A 26,186-nucleotide genomic window follows, 5' to 3' on the forward strand; every position below is an offset into this window, starting at 1 on the left:
GGAGTAGAATCTGAGAGAAAGCGATCTAATTATACAAAAGAACCGGAAGAAATCGTCTGTGTGTCTTTCCACAACTGGCCTGAACCTCGGGTTTCTAGCCTTTTTTTCCGCCACATTCTGCTCTGCAGTCCAGGCTCCTAGGCCCCTGCCTGGAGATCTACCCACACTTTGGGTTCAGTATAAAAGCCCCTCTTCCAGAAGGCTTCCCCAATCCCTCCGGTGCCTCCCACAGGAGGAATAAACGGTTCCCTTTCACTGTCTTGGCTGTGAAAGCGCTTCTTCCACTCTAGACAGAGGAGAACCTAGTTTTCCTTATTTCTGTTTCACCAGGGCCTAGCTTGGGGTCTGCCACCGAATAGGTGCTCAAGAAAGGTTTAGTAAGCGGATTCACTTTGAGGAAATAACTTTTGGAAGTTGATAAAAGGGCATGTACTATCTGGACGCGCGGGTAAGAGCGGCTTGAATACCAGCATCAGCAGTCGTTATCTAGGGTAGCTCCCAGGGTGAGACGCGTCCTTCCGCGCCGGCTATCCGGCGACCCCGAGCCGCTAATCCCGCTGAAAGAGTCGGTCGGAGGGCCGGGGCGGGGCGGGGGCGTGGCCTGGGCGTAGGGGGCGTGTCGTGGCCCGCGGGGGTTTCCGCACCGGGGGCGCGTCCGGCGGGGGTGCGGGAGGAGCTTCCGCCGCGAGGGGGCGGGGCTGGCGCGCGAGTCCTCTGACGGCCCCAGCCAGGGAATTTCAATTTGAAACCTAGCGGAGGGAGGAGGCGGGCGCGGCGGGCCGGCGGCTGGGGCTGGAGCGGGACTGGTCCCCGCGGCGAGCGAGCTCCTGAGTGCGGCGTCCGGGTAAGGAGGCGTGCGGAGCTGCGGAATGGCTGGCCCGGGACGGGGAAATCCCGCGGCCGAGCGTCTGGTCTCTGCGGATTTGCAGGGGCGGCTCGGATTTTTCCTGTGGCTGCAGCTGGGAAGCTGATCCCGGGCAGGAAGCGGTGGCGGGATGGTCCCACTGGGAGGGGGAGGGCTGCCGGTGTTGGGGTTTTCTGCGGCTCCCTGTCTGCCCTCCTCCCCGTTCCCGACCCGGACCGGTCCTGTTGCTCCAGGCCGGATCCCCGCTCCACTGCGGTCCCCCTGCTTCTCCCTTCGTGAGAGCGGGGGCCGCGTCTGGTCGGCGCCGAGAGAGGTGGGGGCACGGGGAGGGCTGCGCCGGCCCCGCGGGGGTGCAGTGGGGGTGCAGTGGGCTCGGGGTCACGCGTCCCGGGCCCCGCGGCGCGGCTGCAGGAGGGATCCGGCTCCATCCTGGGCGCGGGCCGCGGCGCGCGAGCCTGTCCCGAGGCGGAGCGGCCCCCTCCTTCCGGGCCGGGGGGCACGCGGCGGCGGCAGCGTTACCCTTCAGCAGGATGGTTTTGGGAGAGGAAACGCGGGCGAGGACGCCACGCGTCTCGGGGCGGGCCGCGCGCCTGGGCGCTCCGGGTAGCGGGGCTCGGGCGGCGTCACTCGCTCGGTCCCTCCAGACGAGGACCTCCCGACCAAAGCGGAGAGAAACGCAGGTTTTGCCCTCTGATCCTTGCAGTCCCGGCACCCAGGCCATCTCACCAGCGATGGCTAATTTTTCTCCACTGTTTGACGGCAGAGAGTTGGGAGCATTTTTAGTTGCGCTGGCTGGGGTAAGGACCGGGAGCGAGCAGGGGTGGAATCAGAGTCTAAATCCCCAGCAGGAGTCCCTGCCCCGGGCAGCTCGGGAAGACGTCGGTAGTAATTTCTGAGATCTCTCATCTCCCTTGAGGTCAGGATGTTTTGACGAGGTTAGAAGAGCCCTTGCCTAGTCTATTATTTTGGGGAGGGGGTCTATGTAGATCCTTCCCGCTGACTTGCTGCTGCTGCTGCTTAGGACGCCTTAAATTGCATTCCCCATGAACAGCACAGCTGGCCGTTTTTAAGAGCTCTAGTGGGGTGAGACGGAAGGAAGAACCTAGAGAATCTGTGAATATATGTTCTCTTTTCTGAATCACATCCTTTCCTCAGTTTTTTTGAACTTCTCGCATCAGAAATGGCACGTGTTATGCCAGGCATCTTATTCTTGTTACTGTTATTTAAGCTTTTTTTAAAAAAATGAATCTCAACAGTTTATCCTTTATTCTTGCTTTTTTTTTTTTAAGTTCTCCTTTTATTTTTCACTTGTTTTTTTCCTTCTTTAGCCGGAATCAGCTATTTCTGTATTCTCGATGTATAATACTGTATGGGGAATTTTGAGTTTTAACTCGCATCCTATCACATTTCCTCTTGGGTTTAGCACTTGAGGGAAACTGAGTCCGTTCCTTGGCCGCAGGAGCTGGGATTTAAAATTCTGTCTGTGAACAGGTTTTACTCGGAAACGAATAGGACTTAATCCTATTCAGTTTCCGTTTGCAGGACTCTGCTGTGAGAAATCACAATCTTGGATTGTGATAAGGGCCAGCTGAGTACATCCATCAGGCTGACACAGCTTTTAAAGAGCTAGGCTGTGTCACCTGTCAGAGCTCCAGGGGTCAGTCCTAAAATTCAATTGGAGAAATCACCATCGAATCTCAGATGTCTACTTTATAGAGGTTATTGGAGAACTGTACAAGTGGTAATGGCTTGGAACAATGGCCTGGATTTAGGGCTCATTTAATCCTCCCTGTCTTCCTCACTTCTTGGGCAGAATTCCCACTGAAGTCAGTAGTGGTCTTGTGTGCAGAAGGACTGCTGAGAACAAGAGGCTGCTCATTTAGAGTAACAGGAGGGGACAGTTTCTTTCCTTTTAAAACATCCCTCTTTAAGAAAGACCTAATCATAACAGTGCTTTAATCTTTTATTTCTAGTCAAAGTTAGGCCTTCCAGAGAAAATACGTGGTTGAGTGGAGCCCCCAACTTCAGATTCTTGATATCTAAATTGGATGGGGATTGCCTAAAGCATTTAAAAGTGATTAAAAAAAATCATTTAATGAATTTCAGTAAAATTGTTATTAACTTCAATAAAAAATTTAAACTATATAATATTCTCAACTGGGTATGTATATGAAACTGGGTGTATGTATATATATATGTGTGTGTGTGTATATATACATATACATATACATATATATATATATATATAAAACTGAGTATGTATATTAAAATCTGAAATGTAATTCCAGGTAAAAAGGAGCAGATTTGCAGATTTAAGAGACAAATGCAAAGAGAAGCCCACCCTCAAACAACTATGGCAATATAAAACAAGAGAATTCAGATTGCCCTTGCTGTATTTGGAGAGGTAGCTTTCAGTTCAGTTCTGTGTGCGTACAGGCATTGATGACTGGGCCTATCATTAGATTTGGAGGTTTCTAAGTTAGTTTTGTGTTGATCTGAGTTGGTAAGCCTGTTAGGTCCTTTGCTTAAGTAACGTCCTTGTGGCTTACCCTTTCCAAATTACCCGTTCGAAAGAACTGAGTTTAGAAAACCTATCCAGTCACCAGGTCTTAAAAATAGATTTTTTAAAAATCAGAACCATGTCCACGTGGAATTCCCAACCACTTGCTTTCAACTAAAAATACTTGCAAAGATGACAAAGCAGTCCTTAACTGGAATATTTATTGGTAAAATTACTCTGTAATTTAGTAATATCGTATAGTTATGTTTAAGGTCGGGTTTTGCCCTGAATCACCACTCTCATAGAACTGACTAGAGAACTACAAAGGTTCTGTCTTTGCCATTTTATTTAGGAATGTGGGGTTTATGTTTTATGTAGCAGAATGCTAAATATTTTTGAAGATTTGGTTTTGTTTCTGTTTCCACAGGAAAGCATAGGGCTTTTTCCTTTGTTTTTTGAACTGACATAGTCTTTTCGGAGACCCTGCATGGACTTTCTGGAGAAGTACGAATTGCTAGTATCTGTATAAGGCATTAATATAGTTTATAGGGATCAATATTGCCAAGGATCCAATTTTGCATTTCTGAAAGTCTGTATTGTTTACTCAGAGAAAACAAAGGAAATATGCTGACCTCCCGCCACCCCCACATTTATTTAGAAACACATCCAGTGGCCTTGTTTGTTTTTTTCAGATTCAGAATTACTGTACCTAACCACTGGCTACCCTTACACATTTAAAAGCCTCAAGTAAATGTTTATGCTGGCTTCAGTACTCAGCAAATACTAGCCAAACTCTAATTTACTGCCCGTTTATAGAATCTTGGAATCTCAGGGCTGGACCTTGAGGAGTCAGCAGATCCACTCTCAGCCCTTTCCCTCAACACACAGACATTTCCAGCCTCTTTGGAAGGCCTTAGTTCATAGAAGATTTGTATATGATTCCAGACAGAGTGCCCTTTGGGGATGCCATGTTTTGGCATAGACCAGCAACCTGATACTCATAAGAGTTCTATCATTCCTCTGACAGAGCAGTGCTCCAGATTAAAATCTAAAATGGAGTCAGTGCCTGGTATCCTTAAGTATAGGGGAATGGCTTCCAAGTGTAAATACTGTTGTTACTTAGATGTTACAGGTAAGCCAAAAAGGGAGGAAATAATTTCTAATATCACCTAGAAATAAATGGTGATGGTTAATGTTTTTAAAAAGTTTTTTTTTCTATAAAGTATGTATATTTTATATGAGAAAGGGAGTCCATTTGTAGAGTTATGTGAAGTGTCTATGGTGCTGTTGGTACTTCATAATTTGATGAATTAATTTGTTGAAACTTTATGTAATGTATTGGAAGTGCTGTTAGTGAGGATTTTTTGAAAGTTGGAATTAACATTGTAGAATCTGGTACGGTTGCATGTAGAAATGTTATGTAGGTTATATTTCATATAGAGGATTTGATTTTCTTACTCTTATTATTTCCTCTTGTTCTGTGGTTGGCTTAATCTATATGGGTTTCTTAGATGCATATTTTTCATGTCTAGGAGGGTAGATAACCTGTACTTTATTTTCCTAAATATCTGGTGGTTGGGATATCGTTGATTTAGATGAGAGTTTTAGTGATTTTTCTCAATTTTCTCATTTTTTAAAAAGTGATGTTGCTTTCCCCTTAGTATGGGGTAGATATCAGGTGGCTTATGAGTACATCCGTACTGCTTCAGCTTTTTTTAAAAAAACTACTTTTTAGATGGCTGTGCTGGGTCCTTGTTACTGTCTGTGGGCTTTCTCTAGTTGTCGTGCACAGACAGGGCAGTGGCTTCTGTTGTGGAGTGCAGACTCTCGAGTTCAGGCTCAGTAGTTGTGGCTTGTGGGCTTAGTTGCTCTGAAGCACGTGGAGTCTTCCTGGAACCCATGTCCCCTGCATTGGCTGGCTGATTCTTAACCACTGGATTGCCAGGGAAGTCCCTTCTGCTTTTTATTCCCCCCCCCAAAGATTGAATTTGGACTAATTTCATATTCTTAGTTTTAAAATAGAAATATGTTTTCGTATCACATACACTCTGCATTTTGGTATTATTATTATTATTATTTTTTACTCCAGGGTATTGTGCATGTGTGCTAAGTGGCTTTAGTCGCGTTCGACTCTTTGTGACCCTGTGGACTGTAGCCCGCCAGGCTCCTCTGTCCATGGGATTCTCCAGGCGAGAATACTGGAGTGGGTTGCCATTTCCTCCTCTAGAGGATCTTCCCAGGGATTGAACCTGCATCTTCTTATGTCTCCTGCATTGATGGGTAGGTTCTTTACCACTCGTGCCACCTGGGAAGCCTGATATCTAGCGTATTAGATAGAGTCATAAAGATCCAAATGTATATAGATTGCTTCAGAAATAATCTTTATAGTAATATGGAATCAATTTGAAGAATAAGAATTATCTTTTTATTTGCTCTGAGAACTCTCATAAGTAAGATTTGCTTTAGTAGTCCAGCTGACATTTCACATTTGTAACTAAGTTGGGTGTCGTGGGGATGGTTTTAGTTCTTTCCAGGTTAAGAACCAGAGGACACGCAAAGAGTTCCAAAATGATTTTGTCATATGTTTACCTGTAGGACCTTGTCTGGGTCAGTTAGGGGAGTTCATTGTATTGATATTTAAATTGTTCATACTTTTACCAAAAAGCCAGCTTCCTCTTGCTTTGCTCTTTTTATGGCTTTTATGTCTACTCTGTGAAGGAATTTTCAATACTTGAAGTCTTAGTAAGTAAGTAAGTGTTAGTCACTCAGCCGTGTCTGACTCTTTGTGACCTCATGGACTGCAGCCCACCAGGCTCCTCTGTCTATGAGATTTTCCAGGCAATGATACTGGAGTGGGTTGCCATTGCCTTCTCCAGGGGATCTTCCCAACCCAGGGATCGAACCCAGGTCTCCTGCACTGCAGGCAGATTCTTTATCGACTGAGCTACACGTGAAGACTTATGTTACCCTCTAATTGCCTTTTTCCAAGAAAATTGTGATCTTAAAAACTTTACACTTAAGTCTGATTACCAACTCTCTATTCATTTTTTCTAAGCTTTGAATTCAGGTTTCCAGACCTCCTGATGAGCGTTGGAGCTGGACCTACCACCTTGATAAAAAAGTGCTAAGTTTAATCATGTTTTTGAGTTTCTTGTCGTCTGTTAATATATGTACACATCCCAGCATCCTGAAGCTACTAAATTAACATGTAATTTACACTTTGCTATAATTCTTACATCTTTTCCTTTTGGTCTAGTTAGTCTACTTGTTTTTCACCTTCACTTCATCTCCCTAAGGTAGGGGAAGGGAGGGTGAGTATCATTTAGTTTAGATTCTTGACCTTGAGGTGAGAAGTGTGGGTTTGGTGGGGAAGGTGTTGCGAAGGGTGAGTGGGCCCCACGGGTTCATGACCTGTCTGAGGCTGTTAAGTAAAGTGTGTGTGCGTGTCAGAGAGAGAGGGATTTTGGGGAGAAGATTTTGAAAGGGTTTTGGGAAACAGAAAATGTTAAAAACTGCTGATGTGGTTCTATTCTTATTTTTGAGATTAGAGAATCAAAGTCTTATGAGATTTCCTTTTTTTGTGTATGTGTCACCCCATTGCACTTTCATGCCCCCACTATTGTGCTCATTTCCTTTCAGTTGAATTCTTTTAGTTGTCCCATTTTGGCCGATTGTCAAGGTTAAACTAAATTCTGATATAATATTGGCCTCTTCTTTTCTTACCTTGAACTTACTGTGCCATTATTTCCTTACAAATTTCTTCGATGAAAATATTAGTTAGAAGAGATCAGTGACAAGTTCACACTTTGGTATTGGTTAGACTGCCATTTATGCCAGTGGAACCTTAGGTAAATTATTTTTCAAGGCCTCAGTTTCTTTATCTTCACTATGGGGATTAATAATCATAACCTACCTCAGAAAGTTAGAAGAGGACTAAATGAGCTAGTGCTTATAAAACGCTTCGCACAGGGCCTGGCCTCTGAAAATTGTTAGGTTAGGAAAAGATCTAGTGGGTTTCATGTGAATACGTGGTAAGCAGTTTTTTTTTTTTTTTTTTTTTTTTTTTTGCAGTGATCAGGAATAATTATCTGTGTGGAAGTACAGTCTTCAGTATGAAACTAATTTCCTATGGTGATCACAAGTTAAAACCACTTTTTCACAATTTCAATATGGTATCTCTAGAGTTTTTTTTTTAACAAACTACCCACTGTTTTTGGCAGTGTTTAAAAAGCATATAGGTGGCAAAACTGTTTGGATCTAATTTCAGTATCACAGACAGATTTTAGTCTTTTTTATTATGTTGCTGGAGGTAACTGATTTGTAGTGTAAAATTTGTATGTATATGCTATCATATTATAACTTCCTTTGTAATTTCAGTGAGCTTGATACAAGAAAGTTGTTACTGAAATTTTTATTGATCGTGTTTAAACCTCTACATATGGCATTAAAATATGACCTTTTTACATCTAGTACATCTTTTTGTACATGAAGTAGATCTGCAGACATGTTTTCCCTGTAACAGAGTGTTTTAACTTTCAATTAGTTGACAGCATTAAGAAATTAGGAGGTTTCACAGAAATATCTTTTTTAAAAAAAAAGAAATTTTATTTATTTATTTATTGGGCTGCGCGGGATCTTAGTTGTGGCGTGTAGGATATAGTTCCCACACCAGGAATCTGACCTTGGCCCCCTTCATTGGGAGCATGAAGTCTTAGCCACTGGACCACCAGGAAAGTCACAGAAATATCTTCACTTTAGGTTTCTCTGGGGAAACTGGAGGGGCTTGGCAACCCTGGGCCCACACTTTTCTCTTGGAGCTGAGGAGTTCCTGCCCCATCTGGCACAGATCATGCTCCCCCTACTTTGCCCAAGTCCCTCCCATTTTCCTTCAGATTACCACTGGACCTTTTCATTCATTTGCATCAAATACCTGGCTCCTTTAGACTACTGAGTTGAAAACTCATCGAGTTTTCATTGAGTAAATGAAATGAATTTCAGTAAATGAGATGTAAATTCAGTAAAATGAGATGAATCTCTTTTTACTAAATAGCAATTTTGGAAGATACAAAAAGGACCCAATCTCTATGATCTTCAAGAAGGTGTCCCGGGCAGCAGGGCTTTTCTAGCTTCAGGGCCAGAGGTCATTCCCCACCTCTGCCTTAGCAAAGACTGACCTCTGGCTCACAGTCAGTCATGCTTTCTGGAGCGTGGCATACAGTAGATCCTTAGTCAGACGTGGAAAGAGTGCTCTCGAGGTTCTTCCCAGAGTCCCTCACCCCTTCTCAGAAGCAGATTGCCTGATCCTCTGAAGCCTAGCGTGACACTGCCGAACCCCATAGCTGTACCTTCTTTGTATGTTATTCAGGTTTTTTAGAGGACCTTTTTTTTTCATTTCATCATTTAATATTTTGGTATATATATCTAGGCAGATAATTCTTTGGTGGACATGATTGGAATACCATCATCACACTGAAAATTCCTTAATTTCATAAAATATTCAGTTTTTGATATTCACATATTTGAAATTTGATATTCAAGTCTCCAGTTATCTTAAGTACCAATTTTGAAAATTCTTGTTTGAATCCAGATTGGGTTAAGATCCTCATGTTATGAGTGGTTGGTGTATCTTTTTTTTTTTTTTAACATTTTATGTTGGAGTATAGTTGGTTAGGAGGAGAAGGGGGCGACAGAGGATGAGATGGCTGGATGGCATCACTGACTCGATGGACATGGGTTTGAGTAAACTCCAGGAGTTGGTGATGGACAGGGAGGCCTGGCGTGCTGCGATTCATGGGGTCGCAAAGAGTTGGACACGACTGAGCGATTGAACTGAACTGACTGATAGTTGGTTAACAATGTGTATTAGTTCTGGTGTGCAACAGAGTGATTCAGTTATGCATGTATCCTTTTTCAAATTCTTTTCCCGTTTAGGTTGTTTGGTTGGTGTATCTTCTAAGACTGATAAGCTCTGGTTTCCCCTTCATCTCTTTATTTCTCTTTGCAGGCGTTTGTATGTTGAAGAAATTTGATTTGTTGTTTTATGTCCTCACAGCGTGAATTTTGCTGATTTCAACCCTGTAGTGTAGTTAACCTGTTCCTTCTCCTTTGTATTTTCTTTAAATAGGTAGTTGGATATAGGAAATTGGTCTAATTCAATTTCTTTATTTTCTTTCTTCTTTTTTTTTGTACTATTCCTCCGTGATGTAGGCTTCTGTTTGACACTTCTTGCTTGCCTTTCATCCAGCCTTCATCCTGCCGGGAGGTGCTGTCCCATCAGCTGTGTTCTCCTGTTTGTCTCTGCTGGACAAGTGCATTTGATGCTGGTGGCTCAGCCTTGTTCTATGTTTCATTGTATGCCATCTGACAAGGCTGGAAGCATTGATAATAAACAGGTGGAAAAGGAAGAAAATTAACCTTTGGAGCGCAGACTGAACAACAACAGCCAGCTACTGTAGTTGGTGCTTTATATATGTTAATATCCCCAATCCTTCTTGTAACAACACCTTGTAATAGCTGGTACGCTCATTTCACAGATGAAAAATTGAGGCTTAAAGCCAGAATAATTTGCTCAAGGGCACCCAACTTGTGTGCTGCTAAAACTTCTGTTTCTTCTGCAGGGAAGGGTGAGTTACTTGCTTTAATTGATTAATGCTATTACTCTGTAGAACTTAAAGACTTCAGAAATTTATTGGCATCTACAGTATCTGACTTAACAGAGGGTAAACTTGTTTTCCTAACTGGTTTTTGCCTTCTAGTTTCTTTTGTTATGGTGTGATTATGAAGCAGAGTCCTGCTTTTAGCTGCATGAGTCTTGAATCAAGCTGGAATGGCGAGAGCCCTCCTTCATCTTGTTTTTCACATTAGTGTAATGTTGCCAGGCTGATGTTACAATGTAAAAAAAATGTCCCAGAGTATGAAACACATCAGAATAAAATATGTGCCTCCTTCCTTTTTCGTTTTATTTTTCAGGCAGTTTTATGCTTTTTGTTGCTTCATTCACAGTGCAAATGGCATTCCCCAGGGGCTGGTGTGTGATTTAGAAAGTCAGGTACTAGAGTAGGGATTATAAAGAAAAGCAGCAGACCCTTGCTTTTCATGTTCCTTCATGACAGATTTCTGCTCCTTCGAGGCAACTGCTTTCAGTTCTTTTGGTTTTATTATGATTTATTATTATTATTATCATCTATGTGTTTTGTTTAAAACCATGATTTTCTTGCTTTTTCCAGTTTAGACAGTAGTAGCTATTGACTTTCCACCTTGGTTGGGGTTATTCTCCTTTACTGACTCCCTCCTCCCCAACATAGATACACACTCTTCCTCTCTACAACACATACATACAGTCAGCAGCCAAGCTGTGTATCCTGCTTTGGCTGCATATACTTTCTTTTACAGCTTTTTGCTTTATCCTGAAGTTAATTGCCTACTTCTTCCTCATTTGTTTAGTTTTGTTTGTTCCTATCCTTAACTCTAAACTGTGTTGAAAACTATATTGCAAACCATTTTCTTTTTTTATTAAGGACATCCTTCCTGGGCTGGTTTATTTCTAGAACTGCTTTGCAGTTGTGTTCTTTGCCTGTTTGTGTGTGCTAAGTCACTTCAGTCATGTCCAACTCTTTGCAGCCCCATGGACTGTAGCCTGCCAGGCTTCTCTATCCATGGCATTTTCCAGGCAAAAATACTGGAGTGGGTTGCCATGCTTCCCTCCAAAGGATCATTGAAATTGCTCTTTTCCTCTCTTCCTAACTCCAGGGTGCCAGACTTCCTGTCTCTTCTTTATCTCTTACTTTACATGAGTACATCCTCCAGTAGTTTCCCAAGAAAGTGCAAACAAGGTGAATTTCTTGAGACCTTGCTATTTGAAAGCAACTTTTCCCGCTCTTAAAATGCCTTCTTGTACTCTCAATTTGAATGCATTTATAGTGTGGCTGGGTATAGAATTCTAAGTTAGTGGTTACTTTCCCTCTGAATTTTGAAGGTGTTGCTTCATCATATTAATATTTTAGAGCATCCCAGTGTTCTCTTGAGAAGACTGACTAGATTCTAATTTCTGATTCTGTGTATGTGGCTAGTTTGCTTTCTGTAGAAGTTTTCAGGATTTTTATCTTTGGACTTGGTGTTTGGAAATTTCATGATGATGTGCTGTGGTGTGGGAGTCTTTTACTCACTGTGCTGAGCACTCACTGGGCCCTTTCAGCTTGGAAACTCTTGTCTTTCAGAAATATTCCACTCTGACAATGACTCCCTCTTTGTTCTCTGTGCTTTCTGGAACTCCTGTTAATTTGGATGTTGAATTTCCTGCAGCGCCTTCAGTTTTGATACTTTTTTCTCCCTGATGTCATCCCTTTGTCCTTTTGTTCCCTCTTTTCGGAAATTACTTCAGTGTTTTCTTCTAATCTCTCTACTGAACTGTTTTGCTTTTCTATTTTCAAAGCTGCTCCTTGGCTACTGAATATTCTTTCTGATAATGTCCTTTTCTTTTTTCGTGTATATTGTTTCTCCAATCCTGCCCATCTGGACGTCCCCCCTTGCTTTCTCTCTGTCTGAAATGTTCTTCCCGCAGATACCTGCACAGCTTACTGTCTTAGCGCCATCAGTTTGGCTTCCATGGTCATTTATTTGAAACTACAGCCCAGCTCCCCCCCCCCCCCCTTTACCCCAGCGTGCCCTGAATCCCTTCTTTGTGTTTTTTTCTTTCTCCTGCAGTGTGTATTGCTGTCATCTGATACCCTTATATTTTAGTTTTTGTTTATTGAATCTCCCCCAGTAGAATGTAAGCTGGATGAAGGTGTTAGGTAGTTAGAATAGGAAATAGGAGTCCAAAATGGGGGTGACTAAAAGACAAGGAAGGGAAAAACCCGTGAAAAGAGAACAAAAGAAGGTCAAAGGAAGGTCTGAGGACCAGAGTGAAGACCTCAGGTAGAACAAGCAGCACTCCTGGCTAAGTGCAAGTTGCATAGGGCGGGCCCAGGGGGAGGAAAAACCATATAAAAGGCGGAGCCAAAGCGCTTTCTCCACACCCCCCACCCCGCGTGTGTGCATGCGCATGTGCGCTCTCTCCCCCTCCCTCCCCCTCCCTCCCCCTCCCTCCCCCTCCCCTCCCCCTCCCTCCCCCCACCGTTCCCTCCCCCCCCCTCCAAGTGCTGGCGCGCTCCTCCACTCTCCTCTCTTCCCGTCTCTGGGTTGGCATGCCCTCACACTTCGAGGATGGATTCCCTGCTATCTTCTAAATAAAATAGAGCTGTAACCCTGGTTTGTCTAAGAGCTATAACGCCGTGTGTCCAAGACCCGAGAGCTGTGACGCGCCGAGGCCTTTCGTGTCCGTCGCTCCGAATCTTTGCTGTGAGGAGACAGACCCGAGGAGCGTACACTCGCCTGACAGAGGCACATCTTTCTGTCTTGTTTTGTTCGGTACTTCTGGTACCTACCACAGGGCCTGTGCAGAGTAGGCACTTGGTAAACATTTGCTGACTGAGTGACTGGACCCCCTGTTTTACCGGGTAGAACCTCACCTCTGCCCTCTGAGTGCAAAGCTTTTCTAAGTTCTGTAGAGTGAGCCTCTTGTCTTCTGGCTGCCAAGGTTTGATGAGAGTGTATGTGTGATTTATTTTTTATTTTTATTTTTTTTTGTATGTGTGATTTAAACATTACTTGCCCTTATTTCCAACAGGTCCCTGTCTTCAGCCCTCAGAAGTTTCTGGAAGTTCCAATTCCTAAGGCCCTCTGGGCTTCTCCAACAATCAGTGTTTTTCGTAGGTCCCCACCAGAATAGCAATTCAAGTTTAGACTTTCTCTGCTCTAAGTCAGTTACTTTGTACATCTGTTTTCCATCTTCTAAAATTCTGTTGATATATCTCATCTGCTGGCCTGTCCCCTCCCTATTTCTTTCTTTTTGTGGGTTTGTACCTTTTTTTTTTCCTTTAATTTTCCTTCTGTCATTTACTGTGGTTTTTGGAGTGAGCAGAAATTAACTCATGTTCAACCCACTAGATTTAGGGCTTTCAATTGATAAAAATAAATTTCCAAGATTATTGTGGTACTCACAGTTGGTAAGAACTGCAGCCATCATAAAATTGTCCTTTTTTTTCATGCCAGAAGCTGAGTTGAACTTCAGTTATATATATATAGAAAAACAGAAAAGTCAGGTGATTGAGTCAACCTCTAGGGTGGGTGGGAGTGGGTGACTAGAGCTCAGAAAATGTATTATATTTTTTTCTTGTGATATTTCAAGGATTAATTCAGTACACACGCTTAATCTTATATATTTGAACTAGATTTAAAAATACACAGTAGAAACCAATTTGATGTATATGTATCAGAAATGGCGACCTTATTGTGGAATTTATTGAATATCTTAGTTTGTCTGTCTTTAGACTGACACATGATTGGCATACATAAATTTGAATATTCTTTGACTATTTGACTATTCTTTGGTTATTAGAGGAAACTTTGAACTCATGTGGGTTCTGTTAAATACTTTAAGGGTGAAAAATTTCATTACTAGAGCATAGATAGAGAGTGGGACTTATTCTAATGGAAACACACACACACTAGGGGTTTTTGTGCATGAGTTTTGGGAAAAGTGAACCAAAAATGGAGGATCTGAATAAGATAGTGGCTGAAAGGTCTGAGAAGCTCTAGGATGATCCCTGGGCTCCTGAGTACATGTGATTAGTGTTAGTTAAGTTGCTGAGTGGGTTTTAGCAGTTTATTAATTCAAATACTTTATACATTAATGTAGAGGATGTTATAGGCAAATAGATCAGGGCAGTATCTCCCCAAAATGTGGTGGTATGTTAAAATGATTTGAGGTGGTACACAGATGAATCTTTTTCTTTTAATGGTTCAATACACATGTCAGTGTTTATCAGAAAAATACCCAAGTACTTCAAAACTATGATTCATTGATATTACGTACTATAAGGCTAAAGTAGGTAGTGACGGTAAAAGGATAAGTGTCACATCAGTAATAATACAGTGGCCATTTGGATTTGGCAAGAATTATAAAGCAGGTCTGATTACTAAAGTTTGATAAACTTTGGGCAGGTTTAAAATAAGATTCCTCCTAATAGATAACAACATAAAACTGCATATGCTGACTGGCGTAGACTTCTGTTTCAGGTGAGGAGAGTGAGTCAGGAAGGAGTTAAGCGTTCTCAGAGGCATTCAGCAATTTAGTAATGGAGCTTCAGGCACAGCCAAGGTCTCCCAGCGTCCAGCGTTGTTCCCTCTAGTGTGTGTGTTCTTTTGATGTTAATGGAGTTGCCAATTGAAGTTTTCTTGGAGAACTTAGGAAGCCTGCCAAGTTTTATAGCTGTCTGTAGCTTTTATATATTTGTATCTTGAGCCCTGAAGGTAGACAGAGCTAGGTCTTCCAAAAATAGTTCAATAAATGTGTCAACGTTTTGAAATACTATTGAAAAAACGAGGAAGTAGAAGTCCTATGGGATTATTGGAAAACGGTGCCAAATGCTTTCACAAGAATTTGAAAAGCAAATGTGGCTCGGTGGTCATATGCTAGACAATGGTGCATATTCAGCCTTCATTTTGGAGCCCATTTTTATATGATAATTTTTTACTTTTCCCCAGTACTCTGTTTAATTGCTTTTAGACTCTGGGAGGAAAGCTGCTAAATGAACATCTTTCTTAAAAAGTGTTCTTTAATTCACTTCTCTTAGGGAGAAAAAGGCAGACTTCTTTTTTCTTAATAAAATGAATCCAAATTGTGTATGGGAAAGGTTAGAGTGCTAAGGAATGAGTTGGGTCTCTCCACTGACAAAGGAATCGAGAGTTTATCCACGGGCTTGTAACCAGAACTGTTTTTGGATCTTGGCCATTAAAATCAACATCAGTAAAGCCGGAGCCCTAATTTCCTTAATGCTAAGATTGTCTGTTTTAAATTACGCACAGAAGGGAACGTGACTATTGCTCTCCCTTCCGCCCTCTCTGCCCACCTCCAAACAGAAAATCAGAGGTGCGGGGAAGATCGCCTCCACCGGGGCTGCTCTGCGGGGAGGCTGCCGCTGCGGCTGCACGTGTAGCGCAGAGTAGGCTCCCACTTTTCTCCTGGTTGAGGCCAGTTCACTTTCATCCTCAGTGCGGCTGACTTAAATGGAAAGACTTGTGGGTGGAATCTAGAGCCTTCTGTAGATCTATGATCTGTCTTACTCTGCACAGCACTCATGGAACAATGAAGGATAATATGGCTCTTTTTTTTTTTTCTCCACTGCCCAATGTGGCTCTTTAAGACTTTCTCTTTTTGTTGCTGTTGTTAAGTTTTTTTAAAGTCATGTTTATACTGTATCTGATTATTATGTTTTGAAGTGGTTTTTTTTTAGAAAAAATGTACCATTGTCAGCAATAGAAAAGTATTTTTCTTTTTTAAATTTTTTATTATGGAAAAAATTAAAAATATTCAGAAGTATAGAGAAGCCTCACCCAGCTTTGACAATTACCAGCACAGAGCCGGCCAGTCTTGTTGATACCCCCCACTCTCATGACTTTGAAGCAAATTCCGGACACTATATAATTTCATTTGTAAGTAGGTAAGAGTCCCACCCTCTGCCTTCATTGGCATGTGCTCTGTGGTCTCCAAAATAAAGTTCATGTTCATTACTGATTTTGTAGAATTACAGAAATTAGTTCATTTACATCATATTCAGTTGTCATGTTTTTGGAATAAATATCTGAATATTGTTTTGATCAGTAAAAGCAATTTCATCTGAGTTTTAACCAGTGAAAGCAGTTTCATCTAAATGCAGTGCCATGGACATAAAGGAAATGCTTTAGCCAGTGCTCAAAAACATAATTTCTAAGCCAGATCTGAATGGATTTTCAAATTCTAGTGCATTCTCAAGGTAATGTTGATCTTCTATGAATTGTTTTTCCATGGCTCCTGTCTATGTTAATGCTAGATTTTAGTGTTCTTATTTATTTTTATTTCTATCTTTTATTTATTTAATTGCAATATGACTGATTTACAGTGCTGTGTTTTAGGTGTACAGCAAAGTGATTCAATGATTTTGTTTTTAGAGTTTTCTTTTTTCTTTCCCTCAGTTCTTTTTTCTGCCTTTCATTCTTTTGCTTAGCATAGTTTTGTGACAATATGTTGGAATAAGACCAGGTGAAACATTTTTCTTTTTTAGCTGACTAAAATTTAATGGGACTCTGCGGTTATAAAATCATAGCAACATGCCATATGTGTAGTTCTGTCTGGCAGTACAGCGGGGAAAGTATATGCCTTAAACAATGATCATATATTTGTTGAGAAATCACATGTGAAACATTGGCATAATAGCCAAAGCTGACACTCACTTAATAGTTGAAGTGCTTTTCCTAATTAATAAGCATGCCTTTTATGTTGGAGATAGTTTACTTTATTTTAATTTTTTTAAATTAGAGCATAGTTTAATATATATTTTGTAAAGGTATCACATATTGAATTATAAAATGCTGACAATGATAGATAATAAATCGCATTTCTTGAATACTTAGTATGTGTCAGACGCTATCCTATAGGTACTTTTACACATATTATTCATTTAATCCTCACAGAAGTCCTGTGTGGTTGGTACTGTTATTCTAGGTTTGCCTCTTAAGAAAACTGAGGCACCATGAGATGAACTGATTTGCTCAAGGTCACTCAACTAATTAATGGGAGAGTGGGGATTTGACCCAGGCCACCTGAGTCTAAAGTCATAAGGACTGTCCCCCATTATCCCCGAGAATATGTAAATTCCTCTTCATACCCTGTTTGTGCCTGCATTCCCCTCCCCAGGGGAGCCATTTCGAACCAGAGCCAAAGCTCCACCATTGTAGGAGATTATAATTTGATGACTGGGTGGGTATTTTTCTCTGAGAAACTTGAAAGCTGTTGATGAGGCTCTGCTGTGTTCCTTTACTGGCTTTAGTCATGAAGGGGAAGGGAGGGAAAGTGGAAGCGTGTGAAAGTGGAGTGGGAGCCACCCACGTGTCTTCCCACCCCCACCCCCAGTAGAAGGCTGAGCCCCTCTGGAACGCTGACGGGTCACAAAGGAGCTGTTGAAGCCAGTACTTCAGAGTAGCACTGAGCCTTCAGTTGAGTACCGTGAAGTGCAGGTATCTTGTTGGAACGTTGCTCTTCGTTGGTCTGTCCTGAAAAGTGTAGACTTTGTGGGGCTTTGTCCTGGGTCTACAGTGACTGGAATTTTAACAGACCAGGTATCTGATATTCTTCCCCCTCTCCCTCAACTTTTTTTTTTTTTCCTCTTCTGAAAGTAGCAGAGGATAGAAAGAAAATAGTTCACCAATTACTAAGTGTGACATTGGGCAAGTGAAATTGTTCTCGTGTCTGTTTTTCTCTTTAAGTGGTTCAGTTGTCATAGATCCAAATCCGTTTAAGATATTGTCTGTGGCTCATTCGTTTGTCTCCGTTGAGAAAGTAATTTAAGATGCCTTTCCATATATGAAAAACATAGACATAGAATTTTGGCAAAACTTTTGATAATGTTTTCATGCTGTCTGAATGGCAGCCTTAGGGAAAAACTGTGTATTAGAGGGAATCTGTGGTGGTGTTTATTACTGAAATTTTAATCTTTGTCATCTTCTATCCAGAATATTTTTGCCTGTAATCTTCCTGATGACAGACAAGGACTGCTAATCAGATCTACAGATTTCATGGAAGTGTGCAGGGAAACCAAATAAGGCTTATATAGATTGTCTTATTAGCTACAAAATGGGTTGAAATAAAGAAGATGAAAGTTGTTGGAAGTAAAAGTTGTCTATTATAAGGTCTTTGAAAGAGAAACAGGATAGGAGACCTTCTTTTCAGTACTTCTACTTGAAAAGTAGTAGATAGCTTTTTATTCCTTTTATTGACTTCTGGCCTCACCACCCCAGTGGAATTGTTTTTTTCCATGTTGCCCTGGAAACAACAGGGGTTGCTCTGTCCTCAAGTCCGCTGAACGCATTTTCCTTATATTATTTTTGATATTAATGACCAACCGTATTGTCTTTGAAATTCTCTCCTGACATGTTAGGGCTCTTTTTCTATATTCCGTCTGTTCTTTGCAAGATTTATATATTCTTTCTGCTCTTTCTTTTCCTCTGACGACCCCTTCATTTCTTTACTGTTTCCAAGGGTTCTCAGTCTTTGATTCTAAGGCTCGACTGATTTCATATCACCCATGACTTCACCTACAATCATAATTTGTTAACTCAAGTCTCTCACCAGGCTGTCTTTCTTTTCAGCTCTGAATTCTTATATGACTTAGAGGAATCTACCAATATCTCAAAGTTTTTTTTTTTTTTTTTTTTTAGTGAATATGTGAAATGTCTTGTGCTTAACCTGGAATAATTTGTTCATTTTTAGATACTACATTTTAAGAGATATGTTGTGAGCACTAAGTATGTGTTTGTTCCGTAAGAATGAGTGGAAGCATAGACATACTGAGTCCATGTCTATGGAAGGGTTCCTGGAATGTTGAAGTTCGGAGAAAACATAGCACATGAGGAACTAGATGTTGAAATAGCTGAAAGAGTAAGACTTGCTGGGGTGGGCGGCTTGTTAAGACTGTCTTTTGAGCACTGGCTTTCTAACTTTCTTAGGACAAAATCCACTTTAAAAATAGGTTTTGTACCTTGACCCTTTATTCAGTGTGGAAGTCTAGGTGTGTATATATGTGAAAAACAGACATGTTTTGTAGTTTTAGTTCTTAGCCTTACTTATGTGCTGTATGCTCAGATTTTCTTTTCTAAATAATGATGATAAAATATCAGTTAACAAACCACTAACTAGATTTCACAACTCACCAGTGGCCTGTGATCTGTTTATCCTTTTACATGGATAAAAATAAGGGATTCAGAGAAGAGAAGTTTCCTACCCACTATGAGAACTTTTTAACAGTTGAAGCAGGCAGAGAATGGAATGGATTGCCATAGGAGGGAGTGACTTTTCCAGGGTTTGAAAGACCCCAGGGCTATGGCTGATTCATGTTGAGGTTTGACAGAAAACAGCAAAATTCTGTAAAGCAATTATCTGCCAATAATAAATAAATAAAAAGAAAGACCCCAGGGCTGATAGTCACCTCTTAAAAGGTGTGAGAAAGAGTCATTGGGTGAGGGATGGGACTTTGTGACCATTAAGGTGTCTCCCAAGTCTAAGATTTTCTGGTTCCCATTTTGATAAAATTTTCTATTTGATAAGCTAACTTTATCCCATGTTTTATCAACAAAGAGAAGTTTGGGAAGTTTTAAATATATACAGAAGTAAACTGAATAGTATAATGACACCCCTCATCCCAACCCATGCAATCTTATCTCTCAGCTTTAACAGTTTATCAGCTCGTGGCCAGCCTTATTTGATCTACATTTCTGTTGCCTTCACCTCAACTGTATTATCTTGAAGCAAATTCCAGGCATCTGATCATTCAAATATAAGACTTCTAGAAAAATCACAATACCATTATTACACTTAAGTTAACAGCAAATCTTTAGTATCAAATATTAAACTCCATTCAAGTTTCCATTTGTTCTTTTTTTTTCCATTTATTTTTGTTAGTTGGAGGCTAATTACTTTACAATATTGTAGTGGTTTTTGCCATACTCCATTTGTTCTTATTTTCTTTCATAGTTTTTTTTTTTTTGCTGAAATGGGGATCCAAGTTAGGAATCACACATTGCAGTCAGTGATTCTTTTTAATCTATAGGTTGTGTCTTTTGCATTTCCTTGTAATCTAGTTGAAGAAATTGGGTTGTTTGTCCTCTCTCATTCCCTATACTTTTGATTTTGCTGATTCCATCCCTGTGGTTTAGTTTGACCTGTTCCTCTGTCCCATAAATTGGTCGTCACATCCAGAAGCTTTTATCAGCTAGAGGTTCAAATTTTAAAATATTTTTTGGCATGAATATTTCATTAGTTCTGTTCTTTCTTAACGTTGCTCAGGGTATACCAGATTTAATTGTAAGGATGATTGGTTGGGTTTCTTAGTTCTTCATTTTTCAAAGTCATCCTAAGCCCAGTTCCCCATAAAAACAGATGGAACCACTTAGAAGTTTGGGAAGACGATAATCCCGCAAACACCACATCCAAATACAAATTACAAGTTTCTTGTCCAGCTTCATTTCCAAAAAAGAAAGGGAGAAAGCAGATGCCTTGGTAATTACTTCAGGCCACAAATCAGGTTTTCAGCTAAAGTGAGACATTTTACAGTAAAGTCAGTCTTGGTTATTCTAGCACAATATGGAAACCTTACAGTTTTGCTGGTTAAATTTCCCACTCAGCAAGCAAGTATTGTCAGTGGTTACTCCCCATCCCTTCTTCGTTGGCCATTGGATGTAAAAGAATAAAAATGGGAAGATGGCAGGTCAGAAAGGAGTGTATTGTGGTTCAGTTGCTAAGTCGTGTCTGACTCGCTGCGACTCCACGGGCTGCAGCAGCACCCCAGGCTCCTGTGACTTTCCTTCACCATCTCCTGGAGCTTGCTCAGACTTATGTCCGTTGAGTCGGTGATGCCATCCAACCATCTCATCCTCTGCCCTCCCCTTCTTCTCCTGTCCTCAGTCCTTCCCAGCATCAGGGTCTTTTCCAATGAGTCGGTATGTATGCGAGGAATCAAATAGCTGTGTTCTTTGGTGATCCTTTTGAAGGATATTGGTAATCTTCTTCCTATTTTTTTACTATGGAAAATTTCAAATGTACAAATAGAGAAGATAGTATAATGAGTATCCATGTTTCCATTATATAGTTTTTTCCCCCTCTCATGTTTAGCACATTTTCCAAAATTGGATCAGTGGTCATGCTATAACTCAGCAGAATCTTTGTTTCATTTGCTTTAAGACTTGTAGCATAGGCCTTACATCTTTTCTTCTTTCTTTTGTTCGTGTTGGTAAATCTTTTGCTGGATTTTATTTTATTTTGGTTCGTGTTTATTATGTTAGGTGGTAGGTGAAGAAGATTCTATTTGGTGAAGATGCTGTGATTAGGCTTTATTCTCTGCTTTGTTTTAAATTTTTTTTTTTTTTTAATAATGGAAGCTAACATAAATGTAGAGAGATGGAGAGAGTAGAATAATAAATTCCCATGTGCCCATCTCCTAGGTAATTATCAACATATGGTCAGTTTTGTCTCATCTATGTACCCGCAAATCCCTGTGATCCCACCCTGTCACGCTGGATGTTTTAAAGCTGATCCCAGACATTATATTACTTTACCCATAAATGGTTTTTTGTATGTCTGGTAAGCATTTTAAAAAAAAGACCAAACCCACAATTCCATTGTCACATCTAAAAAATTTAACACTTAACATCAGATATTCAGTGACTGTTCCTATCTTCCCATTTATTTCATAAATGTTTTTCTTGTTGGTTTCTTCATAGATCTGATGCTTAATAAGACTCCCGGTTGATTTTTGGTGGTGGTGGTAGTGGCTTGGAGGATCCATCATAGTTGTTGGTATTTATTTCTTGTTGCAACTTCAAGATGTATGGCAGTATATGGTTGGCCCACTTTCTCCCGTCCACGTACAAACCAGGCCCAGCCCTGTTTAGCTTCTGGGATCAGGGCACGGTCAGGGTGGTAAGGCCGTAGATTGCTGGCTCGCTTTCTGAGATGAAGGTTGCTCCGTGGACTCCGGTGTTGTCAGCCAGCTCAATCCATCCATTTTATTTTCTTAGGGAGCTTTTGCCTAGAGGTTTTTAGCAGCTGCTGATAATCTTTGCCTAGATACATTGTTTCATTGCATTAACTTCTAACCATGTATTTTTTCCTCTGAATTACTTAAACTATGGAACTCATAACATTTTGCCCCAATTTCTTCATTATATATTTGTAAAAAATGAAAGTTTTCACATTTAACTGGGACACTACTATCATATATAACACTTGCCAATAGTTCTCTAATATTATCTGATATTGAGTTTATATGAAAATCTCTCCCATCACCCCTGTGACTTCCTTTATAGCTCATTTATCAAACTAGGATGCTGAAGGAGCATGTATACAGTTATGTCACTTAAGTCTTGTGATTTAAAACAGTCCTCCTCCTTTCTCTTTTCACTGTCTTTTTCTGACAGTGACTTGTTGGAAAGATGCAGGATGGCTGCCTAAGGTCTTGTAGAATCTTTCTTTTTTTCTGGGCTTGTCCGATTGTTTCCATGTGGTGATATTTACCTTAGTCTTCAGTACTCTTTATTTTCTACAAAGTAGAATTTAAATTTAAAGGCATTAGATTCAGAATAAACATTTTTTGGTAAGAGTACTTAATAGCCAAGTTATATATTTCATATCACATCAAATCAAGACCTACATAATATAGTTATCCCACTGTTAGTGAAGCTAAGATTAGGGTGGTGACTAAATTCCTTATTTAGAGTTATATTTTCCCCTTTGTGGTGGGCAAATAATCCAGGGGGAGTGAGACTTTAGCATGATACAAATATTTTAGTTCTTTATCAGTTATTCATCTAATAATGTTAATATGTGTTGATGGTCCCGAATCAGTTATAACACGGGGAGTTGCAAAATGGTGATAAAATAGGATTAAAAATATTATGGTAAAATACACATAATGAAAATATACTATCTTAACCATTTTTAAGTGTATAGTCCAGTAGTGTTAATACATTGACACTGTTGCACAACTAATCTCCAGAACTATTTTCATCTTGCAAAAGTGGAACACTTTACCCTAAGAGTTTTCTCTTGCCTTCAGCTTTGTAAGCTTGTAATTTTCTGTGAAAAATACCTTTTTTCTCATCAAGGTAGGCTATTTGATTACCATGAAATAGTTTTTAATTTAAAATGTAGGAGTAAATAATTAAAAACTTAATTTTCCCCTTTATCAAATTTTAGAATGAGCCATTAATATATAATAGTAATCTCAAGATTTTTTGTTGACTTGTGGGTTTTTATATATTCATTGTATTTCCATCAAGTACAGTCATTCTTTTTGATGTTCAAATTGTTCCAAGCTTGACCAGTGGGAGTCCCTTCAAGTTGGCTCTTAAATCCTTTTGACATGACCCTGTCAGGCTTTGAAAGTAAGGGATATGTTTGTTTAAAGGCACTAAAATTTTCTTTGGAGAATAGGGTCAAACCTGTGTTAGCTGAAGCACAAATAGCATCCATATTATAGAAAAGTGCCATAGAGCAGAGTAAAATACCAAGGTCCTAATTCATCAACATAAGGAGAAATAAGGTAAAGTTAGAAGACCTCTTAAGGCCTCTTCTCACTTTAACTGTGTGATCTTTTACCATATATAAGGTTGTTTTACCATTTTGTTATTATTGGAACAAAATATTTCAAGAGTTTGAATGTTGTTAGGTTTTGCCTTAAATAACATCTCTGTTACTTTCTTCCTATTCTGATAGTTAGCTTCCTGGGCCATGGATTAAAGGACTGTAAAATGGAAATGTGAGGGTTTCACACACGTTTCACAGTTATAAAGTCCATCCTCAGAGGAAGCATGAAGGGGTTTGCATCCTAACCTTTGCCTTTTATCCCAATAAAATGTGGCTAAACATTGCATGTAGAGAAGGTCAGCCTTAAAATGCTCGATCAATAAGCTGCTGTCTTGTTTCCTGCAGACAGCTTTATTTCCTCTCATTTGAGTAAACAGAAGAGGCTTTATCAAGAGTTTAAATGTATAACTGAATTTGTGAGGACCAACATCATAATACTTGTATCATGTTTTCAAACCTCTGGAAGATACCATCTGACATTAAAAAAAAAACTTTTGGTTTTGAAAATTGACTTTTCCCAATGTAATGTGGATAATGGTCATCCCATAAGCAGTAATTCTTTTCCATTCAGTTTTCTTTTCCAGAATAGTGTGGCTCAGTTTTATTCTTATGCCCCCAGTAGTCACTATGACGACTTTTGGTTAGGAATTGGATATGAATTGCCAGTTTCTTTTTGAATACTTTGAAAACATACTGAATGTTGGGCAGAAGTACAAATAATACAGCTGCATACCATACTAATAAAAACAAAATGTTTTGCCTTGAAAAACAGTTTATTCTCCTAGAAAGAAGTATTATGGATTTCTGTATTTATTCATCAATGAGTTTAGTTTTTATGTAAATAAAAGATTATATTGTGTTTTAGTTAGAAATATTTCTTTTCAGTGTTAGGCGTGGCTAGTTTGTACAATAACCCTCTAAGATCATTTTTATATGTATGTGAAGATCATTAACTGTTTCAAAGAAAGCCAACCCTTTAAAAATGTGTTCAGTTGCTTTAATTGCAGAAACTATGAATATTGTTATATCTAGTAAATTAAGTTCATTCTGTGAATTTTCCAGATGGTGACAGCAACTGGAAGAATTTGATACATTTCTTCTCATTCGTAGTATTAATGAATTGTGAATTAGTGCAGTTGTAATCTGGATTGTCTGTATAAGACCATAGAGGCTTGCATGAGAAATACCCAGTGTATGTATTTAGATTTAGTTATTTTCTCCATCACTGTAACTGGATTTTAGATATCTTATACTGAGTATGTATGATTAAGTTGCTTAAGTAAAAAACAAATTGAAGTCTGGTAAATTAGAAATAAAAAGAAAATATCAAAATGAAAATATGTATGGCTGAGTCCCTTTGCAGCTGAAACTGTCACAACATTGTTAATTGGCTCTACTCCAATACAAAATAAAAAGCATGTGTGTGTGTGTTTAAATCTGCCCCCACACACCTCCTTTTCCGGTACCTATCCCTTGTGGGTCAGTGGTAAGGAATCTGCCAGCCAATGCAGGAGACGTGGGTTCCATCCCTGGGTGGGGAAGACCCCTTGGGGAAGGAAATGGCAACCCACTCCAGTATGCTTGCTTAGGAGATCTCATGGACAGAGGGTCCTGGGAGGCCACAGTCCACGGGGTTGCAAAAGAGTCCGACAGGACTCAGTGACTAAATAGCAGCAACAACAGGCATACATTTTTATTGATGTTTTGTTTTGTGTGTATTTGTATGTGTTTTGTTTTTACACAAGTATTTTTAAAGAATATAATGACAAAGTCATTACCCTTCTCTGAAATGTCTACTGGAGATTATTGAAGATTCTTTTCCGTGAATATTATCTTTAAATGTTTTGGCATTTTAAAGTATAAAGATGAATAACATTTTTGAAAAAAGGAAGTCATGATACTTAATAGTTGAACCTGATATTTTTACAGTTTTTAAAAAATGACAAGCATTTATATTCTTGAGAGACAGTTCTTTTAAACCCTGGTCCCTGTGAAAGTGAGTCATTTCTTCCAAGGTACAGCTCATATGTCAGATTTTCTGTGAAGTCTTTTCTAATTTCCACAAGTACAGTTAATAATATCTCTTTTTCCTGTCTCTCCCAAGAAATCTGTTGGCAATTACGAGGTTGGATTTCAGAATCCTAAAAAGGTCAGTTTTTCTTATTATATAAATTTTTCCTGGGCAACAACCTTATATTACTTGTGTATTCCCAGTGACTGACATAGAGGAAAGCATTATATAGATGTTTGTGGATTGAATGAAGTAAAATTAAAGTTTTTTTTTTGAAATTAAAGTTTTAATAGTGTTTATAGTATTAAATATTTTGCTTGTTTTGGAAGAAGTGAATGTTTTGACTGAGTTTGATAATCTTTCTAAGGTAGAGAAAACTCTGAAGTGCCAATAGTAATGTGAATTGACTTATAGAGAATTTGAAACAGATTCTTATATGGGGAAGATGATGGTCAGCTGGTAACAACTGCTTTTCTATCCAGCACTGACTTACCCATCCTTTCCTCTTTCCTGCCCCCCAGTGGAAAGGATAGCCACCTCCTATTCTGTGGATAAGGAAGCTCCAAGTTGCACTCTAGAATCCTGTCCTCATCAC

The 26,186-nt window shown here is 39.9% G+C and overlaps 1 protein-coding gene across 1 annotated transcript in view; it reads left to right on the forward strand.

Annotated features, from left to right (window-relative positions):
• Positions 1-798: 798 nt before the first annotated feature.
• Positions 799-26,186, forward strand: part of LOC136155165 (band 4.1-like protein 2) — a gene marked incomplete at its 3' end in the record, with an annotated part of 146,863 nt that continues 121,475 nt past the window's right edge. Inside the window, exons 1-2 of the mRNA XM_065917048.1 lie at positions 799-844; positions 25,685-25,729. The remainder of the gene's footprint in view (positions 845-25,684; positions 25,730-26,186) is intronic.

Source organism: Muntiacus reevesi, unplaced genomic scaffold (genome assembly GCF_963930625.1).
Source record: "Muntiacus reevesi unplaced genomic scaffold, mMunRee1.1 SCAFFOLD_162, whole genome shotgun sequence".
NCBI classification, from domain to species: Eukaryota; Metazoa; Chordata; class Mammalia; order Artiodactyla; family Cervidae; genus Muntiacus; species Muntiacus reevesi.